The sequence below is a fragment of the Rhagoletis pomonella genome, unplaced genomic scaffold (assembly GCF_013731165.1).
Source record: "Rhagoletis pomonella isolate Grant_MI unplaced genomic scaffold, Rhpom_1.0 Rhpom_scaffold_00005, whole genome shotgun sequence".
In the NCBI taxonomy this organism is placed as follows: domain Eukaryota; kingdom Metazoa; phylum Arthropoda; class Insecta; order Diptera; family Tephritidae; genus Rhagoletis; species Rhagoletis pomonella.
This window is the reverse complement of record NW_023458559.1, coordinates 13865937-13873593: the sequence shown is the minus strand read 5'-3', so window position 1 is coordinate 13873593 and position 7657 is coordinate 13865937. Positions and strand designations below refer to the sequence as shown.

General features: G+C 32.6%; 1 protein-coding gene across 3 annotated transcripts in view; it reads right to left on the bottom strand.

Annotated features, from left to right (window-relative positions):
• LOC118738726 (serine/threonine-protein kinase tricornered) overlaps positions 1 to 7657 on the bottom strand; it is a 94087-nt gene that overhangs the window by 49930 nt on the left and 36500 nt on the right. The gene's annotated exons all lie outside the window — the stretch shown is intronic.

Genomic DNA, 7657 nt, shown 5'->3' with positions numbered 1-7657 from the left:
TTTGTTTCTATGTTTCAGGCTGTTTTTCTTGACTTATTGTTATTTTCATTTTTTTCTATGTTTCAGGCTGTTTTTCTTGACTTATTGTTATTTTCATTTGTTCTCATTATTCCTTTTTTTCTTATTTATTTTAACTTATTGCAATCACATCTTTGACATGCATCTGTGTTTCTGTTATGTTTTTCATGTGTTTAATGCCATTTTTAGTTGTTCCTTCAACAGCTCAGTGTGATGGATTTAAAGCCCTCTAGGAAATCCGCCTTCAGCATTAATGAAAACCAAAAGGTATTAATAGATATTTTGTGCAAGCAATATAATGGTCTTAAAGTAGTGCATTTTAATGTGCGGAGCCTGAAATGCGAAAAACTGGAATATGTTAGGGATATATTTGGTGAATCGGATATAGATGTCATTTGCGTCTCAGAAACTTGGTTTAATACTGATGTTTCTGATTTTTACTATTGTATACCAAACTACAGTCTTACTCGTGTTGATCGAACAACAAAAAAGGGGGAGGGGTTGCAATCTGTTGTAAATCCACCCTGAAAATCAGTGTTTTAGCAACATCAAAAAACACTGATACAGAATTCATTATTGCCGAAATTTCAGACAATGTAACAAAAATACTAGCGTTATGTGTATACAACCCTCATAGATGTTGCATGTTAGATTCGTTTTTTGTTGGATTTGTTACTGGATCATGTATCTGCTGCAGGTCTTGCTGTAGTTAACAAATTTATACCAACAAGATTTGCGCCAAATTCATGTCCTAGTTTGTTAGACATTATCACGCCAAGCCTCGACCATATTCTTAAATTTGACCAAAAAAATTTTATCTCCGACCACGACCTAATATTTTGTGCACTAGATGTAACGTTTAATTGTCCTGCTGATAGTGTTACTTCTATGTAACGTGATTTTAAGTCTGTAAAGGTTAATCATCTGACTGATGATCTGTCAAATGTTGACTGGGATGCATGTTGGTTTGTTGAGTTGGTAGATGCCAAACTTGACTTTTTAAATAAAACTATGTCTGAATTATTTGATGTCCATGTTCCTCTTCGTACTGTTCGCGTTTTGAATAACTCTTGTCCGTGGTATAAGAGTAATGTCAGATCAGCTATAAAAGCTCGTAATAGATTATATGCGAAATGGAAAAGAAACAACACGGACTTCACTTGGTCGCAATACAAACTTGCCCGAAATAAAGCTACCACCATTGCAAGACAAGCGAAACGGTTGTATTGTAACTCCAAGTTGAACCCATCACTACCATCAAAAGACTTATGGCGCAATTTGGGAAACCTTAATGTGCATGGAAAACATAAAAGTGAGTGTAAAATTGACCCTAACATTCTAAATGAATATTTTATTGGCGCCTGCAAAAGCCACGACAGTTCTCCAGCTCAAAACTTCAAAAGCGATTTTGCACTGAGAGAAAAGTTTCAATTTAATGGAGTTACAGAAGCAGAAGTTATGAAGTCAATTATGAGCGCCAAGTCTAATGCTATTGGTGAGGATGGTATATCCTTGAAGTTTATGAAACTTGTGCTGCCATTCATTCTAGTAACTCTCACACATATAATCAATCACTGCTTCACAACTTCGTGTTTTCCAACGGAGTGGAAAAAAGCTGTGATTATTCCTGTCGCTAAAAAGAATACCGCCTCTGAACCTAGTGACTACAGGCCAATTAGCATTTTGCCAGTATTCTCAAAAGTGTGTGAGTCTTTGATGGCAGAGCAAATTTCTTCATTCGTTCAAGAAAATAATCTTTTATCTCCGTTGCAGTCAGGATTTAGACCAAAGCATAGCTGCTCTACAGCTATGTTGAAAATACTTGACGACATAAGAATACAGTTTGACGAAGGTGACTTAACTCTTCTCTGCCTTCTTGATTTTGCTAAGGCGTTTGATTTAGTAAATCATGACCTGCTTTGTACAAAGCTTAAATATTATTTTGGATTCTCCGATAGCTCTGTTAAACTTATGACCAGCTACCTTGAGGGAAGAAGTCAAAAGGTGATGTGCAAATCTGCGTCATCAAAATCTTGTATTGTTGCCTCCGGTGTGCCGCAAGGCTCCGTGCTTGGTCCCCTTTTGTTTAGTCTTTTTGTCAATGATGTATTTTCTGTTTGTCAGTATGTTAATGTCCATGCCTATGCTGACGACATTCAATTGTATTTGTCTAGCCGTGTCGGTCTTGTTGAGGATTTGTGTTATAAAATAAATAGTGACTTGTCTGCAATATCGCAATGGTCCCGTGATAATTGTCTTTGCGTAAATGCTGCGAAGTCATATGTGTTACCTATTAGTAACAATGTTGTACATGTTGAGGATATTCCAAAAATGTTTGTAGGTAATAGTGTCCTTACGTTTACTGACAAAGGTAGAAACTTGGGCTTCGTTGTTAACTCTATGTTGAGCTGTTCTGACCATATTAATAAAGTTGTTAGTAATGTGTATTTTGTTTTACCTAGATTGAGAATGTCAGCTTCGTTTACTCCTTTAGAGACTAGAAGAAAGCTAGCAATTCAACTCATTGTACCACAAATTACGTACTCTGAGCTTGTGTATAGTAAACTTGATTCTACTTCATATCACAAAATTGATGTTGTGTTCAATAATGTTACGCGTTACGTTTATGGCCTCAAAAAATATGACCACATCTCTTTCTGGAAAAACAAAATTCTTGGCTGCAGCATTTTTGAATATCTTTCGGCCAGAAACTGTGTATATATTTACAAGCTCAATCAATTCAAAACACCGAAATATCTTCACGAGAAGTTAGAATTACCTAAGTCTTGTAGGCATCAAAATCTGATTATCCCTAAATTTTCCTATTTGCCCTCATCTCGGCTATTTTTTGTTAATGCTGAGAGGCTGTGGAATTCCATTCCTGATACTATCAAAGCTGCGTTGAATAGGAGCAACTATAAGAAAGTAATACACAAGTATTTCACTTCTGTGCGATAAATGTGATTGCAATTTTTTCCCCTATTTATTTTCTCTATCTATCTTTCAAGGTAAAAATTCGAAGTGTTATTGTGAGCGTTTTTGAAGTTCACAACTGCATAGCACCTTGTTTTGGCCGAAGTTATTTCCGTATTTATATACAGTCAGTCAATAAAGTTTAGGTACAGCGAATTTTTTACAATACGGGCAACTATTTTTTAAATATTTTATTTTTCACAAATTTTTTATAAAAATATGGTTAATTCTACAACAAAAACTCCAAAAATCAAAGTTCCAAACCTGGTGAAAAATTAAAGAAAATTCTGCGAAATTTCATTCAAATATTGCACTTTTTATTTAAGCTCTCTAGAAAAAAGTTGGGTATGCAGTTTTTAAGCCCATTCAAAAAAATATCAAACATTATTTTATATGGAGAAAATGAGCGACACTCCAACAAAAAAAAATAAATCTAAAAATCAATGGTAACTCCTAGCCACCTAAAACTTGCACTTTGTTATGCTAAAATTGAATGGGCTAAAAAACTGCATACTAAACTTTTTTCTAGAGAGCGTAAATAAAAAGTGCAATATTTGAATGACATTTTGGCGAATTTTCTTTAATTTTGCACAAGGTTTGGAACACTGAATTTTGGGTTTTTTTGTTGTAGAATTAACCATATTTTTATAAAAAATTATCGAAAAATAAAATAATTAAAAAACAGTTGCCCGTATTGTAAAAAATTCGCTGTACCTAAACTTTATTGACTGACTGTACAGCATTTGATTTTCTACAGGATTTATATACTCTGTTATCAAACATCGCACGTGGAACAAAAATTTCGAACTTCTACAAAGAGAACAACAGATTTGACAACGTCAACAGGGACGAAATAATAGCTATTTTAATCGAAGAAATATGTTACGGAAACATTAAGGACTAAAGAAAACTATGCAAAAGACTTATTGGAGCATAACTTTCAATTGACAGGAATTAAAGAAGAATGTATGTTCAACAGACAGTTACCATGTTACACAAAACTTTTGTTTTGATATAATGCATGATTTGTATGAGGGTGTATGTGCTTACGATGTGTGCAATGTTTTAATGGGGTTAATCAAAGAAGAAGTTGTTACTTTGAACGTCATAAATAATAGAAAACCATACTTTCAGTTTGGGGAAACCGAGTTCAGAAATGTTTCACCCGCTTTGGACTATGTAAAGCCAAAAAACTTTAACTTAAAAATGACGGCAAGTGAGGCAAAATGTTTTACTCACTTTTTGCCTTTAATGATTGGAGATATTGTTCCAACTGAGAACAATCGGAAATTCTAGATTTTTTATGCGAATCGACATACTTGCCCCAAGAACTAACTAAATTACAACATCTTGTAGAATAAGACCATTTACTGCACATTAAATTATATGGAGTGCTAAAGCCCAATACTCGTGGGAAGGGTTCAATCGATACCACTAAGGTATCACTCTAATGAGTACTTGTACTCAAAAGACTGAAAGTATCGAGACCTACTCAGTATCGAGTACTTACTTGAATTGTTTTCATTTTCTCTTTCGAGAGATACTTCCCTTTTTTGTTGTAAAAGGTCGTATGATTACGTCTTATCATGGTTTAAAACATTGTATGTCAAAATCAAATAAAAAGGCAATAAAGTTGCAGGTATAGAAAACGTATATATTTAAGTTATTTAGTAAGAATACAAAATAATTATTAATTAATATTTGTGGTACATTAGCAAGGAACAGTATTGGTTATAATTTTTTCAGTCATATGAGTGTATAGGTCAACCAATATGGATAAGTTTCGGATTTTTATTTTTGTTTTTATTTTCAAATTAGTTTTATTCACTTTTTTTTATAAATAATATAGTTCATTCCATAACAAAAACCTTGTTAATCCAAGTTTAAAACTTTGTACAAAAATTAAAAGCAAATCAACAAAGTTTCGTCAAAGAACGTAAATAATAAGAAGGGACAACTTGTGCCTTCTCTTTTGCGCTAGTACGTTTTCATCAAAATTCCACACTTTTTATTCTGAATAAAAAGTGTTTAATTTTGGTGAAACTTTGATTTTCTTTTAATTTTTGTACAAAATTTGAAACCTGGATTTACGTGGGTTTTGTCATAGAATGAACTATATTTTTTATAAAAGTAGCTAAAATTAATTTGAAGATAAAAATAAAAATCCGACACTTATCCATAAGGTCACCCCTATAAGTATACAGCGCACTGCATCATTTACAAACTATTTATGAAGAAAAAAATTGTATTGTTTATTTTGGTACATTGCTGAGGAACAATATTAGTTATAATTAATTAAAAATATTTATGGAAAAAATAGCTTTTGGGGCACACTGCCAAGAAACAACAACTTTTCTAAATGCTTTCCAGACAGGCGATTTCTACTTTCTCTACTACATGACCGCACTTTTCGCGAAAACTCTTATAACGGGCGTCATTTGTTGAGTTGCCGTTGCAATAGAAATTACTCTTTCGGTACCAAGTTCTTTTTTTTGATACTTACTCGATACCGAACAAAAAGGTATCGAGTAAAAAAATACTTGGTATCAAATGAAAAGTATCGATTCCTACTTGTGGGGAATGCGTTTTAAGGCAAAACACAAAGAAGCCAAAACATATTTAGGTAATACCACATCCAGACTGAGTTCTCCTTATTCACTGACTGTTAAACCTGGATTACAATTTGCCAAATTTTTACTAGACCATGAGAGCGGTGTGGAAAACGAAATTGAATATAATTCCCTTAAAACTATAAATTTAACAAAAACAGACTACTTTTCTGAAATTGTTTACAATGAAAGTATTTATTATAACAATTGCCTAATAATAGAGGAAGTTTTTTATAAAAACACGAAATATAAAACAAACTTTTATTTAGCTTTCCAAAGCGATGTATTCAAACTTTATAAAATACATAACTTTTTATATCAAAACGAAAAGGTATACGTATTATGTTACCAAATCCATATAAAACAAGTAAGAAAGTCTAAGTTCGGGCGGAGCCGAACATTAAATACCCGGCGCAAGTATTAAATATATGTTTTCCACCTTTTCGAAAGCTACCGCTACATGATAAGCCGGCGTGTATAAATTTTTAGTAAACTAGCGTCCTTAAATTTCAAAATATTGAAATTTCAAGCATTTCTGAAATTTACCGTTATATGAAAAGAGGTCGTAATTTTAGTCCGATTTCAACAATTTTCAATGGTTTACTTTTATGTGGCAAGCACAATAACCATACCGAGTTTGGTACAAATTGCTAGAACGGTTAGCGAGATACATATACGTGATCATAAGTGCGCGGTGCCACGCCCATTTTCCAAAATTTTATCATAAACGTATTTCCTGGCAAAGAATTGTTGCAACCATCATTATGAATAAATTAACTTTAATATTTACTGATTTATCGAGGATTTCGTATTTCTCGAAATTACCGTTATATGGGATGTGGGCGTGGTTATTGTCCGATTTTAAAAATTTTCGGCCATTTGGTATGCTGTACCAGGGCCAACAACTGTGCCAAGTTTGGAATAAATTGATGCAGCGGTTACCAAGATATACACATGTAACCATAAGTGGGCGTGGCTACGCCCATTTTCAAAAAAATGTTAATATTCTTATTTTTCGTCTAAAATTTATTATAAATATCAAGTGAGTGAATTATCTTCAGTAGTTACTAAAATATCGCAGTTTTTGTATTTCTGAAAATTACCGTTATATGGGAGGTAGGCGTGGTTATTGTCCGATTTTGCCCATTTTCAATACCATCCGTCCTACGCCCGAAAGATATCTTAATTTTTACTCGAGTTATCGTGTGCACAGACGGACGGACGGACGGACAGACAGTCACCGCTGAATCGATTTCTCTTTTCATTCTGATCATTTATGTATACATTTGTCTATATCTATCTCGATTCGTTTTGCCTGTTACAAACAACCGTTATGTGAACAAAGTTATAATACCCTTGTGCACAAGTGCGCTCGGGTATAAAAATTTTGTACGCATTTTCAATCATTCGAAGTTGGCAGTAAAATTGATGAAATTCATATTATTGAAATATCCAAATTTTTAAGTAAGCCATTGCACCTGTATTCAATAAATAATGACAATACTTATTGTAGAGTTAAGTATGTTTGATTTTGTATTTATTATACCGTGACTCAATTGTCCATACAGTGATTATTTTACAATTTATAACAATTCAACAAATTTTCATTAATATTAAAAACAGAATTTTTAGTATATATTTATGTATGTACATGAAAATTAATTCAAGCGTGCGTTATATGGAGGAAAACAAATCACAAAAATCAACGCGAATTTTGAGCCACTTCAATTTGCACTTTGCATAATAAAATTGAATGGGCTGAAAACTGCGTACTAAAAATTCCGTTTAAAAAATGTATAATTTTTAAGAAAATTTTTTAGAATTGTTCTAAATTTTAAACGAATTTTGAAATTTTGATTTTTTTATAGTATGAACAATTTTTTTATAAAAAAATTAACAAAAAAAAATTACTGGTTTTTTAAATTAAAATAAAAGTTTTTGTTATTTTTATGGCCTTTATAACAATTATATTCAAAAATTAAACAATTCAACAACCACATGATCAAGTGAATTGCAGCGGAATAGCTGCGCTTGATTGTAGTTGGCTTAGCAAAGTG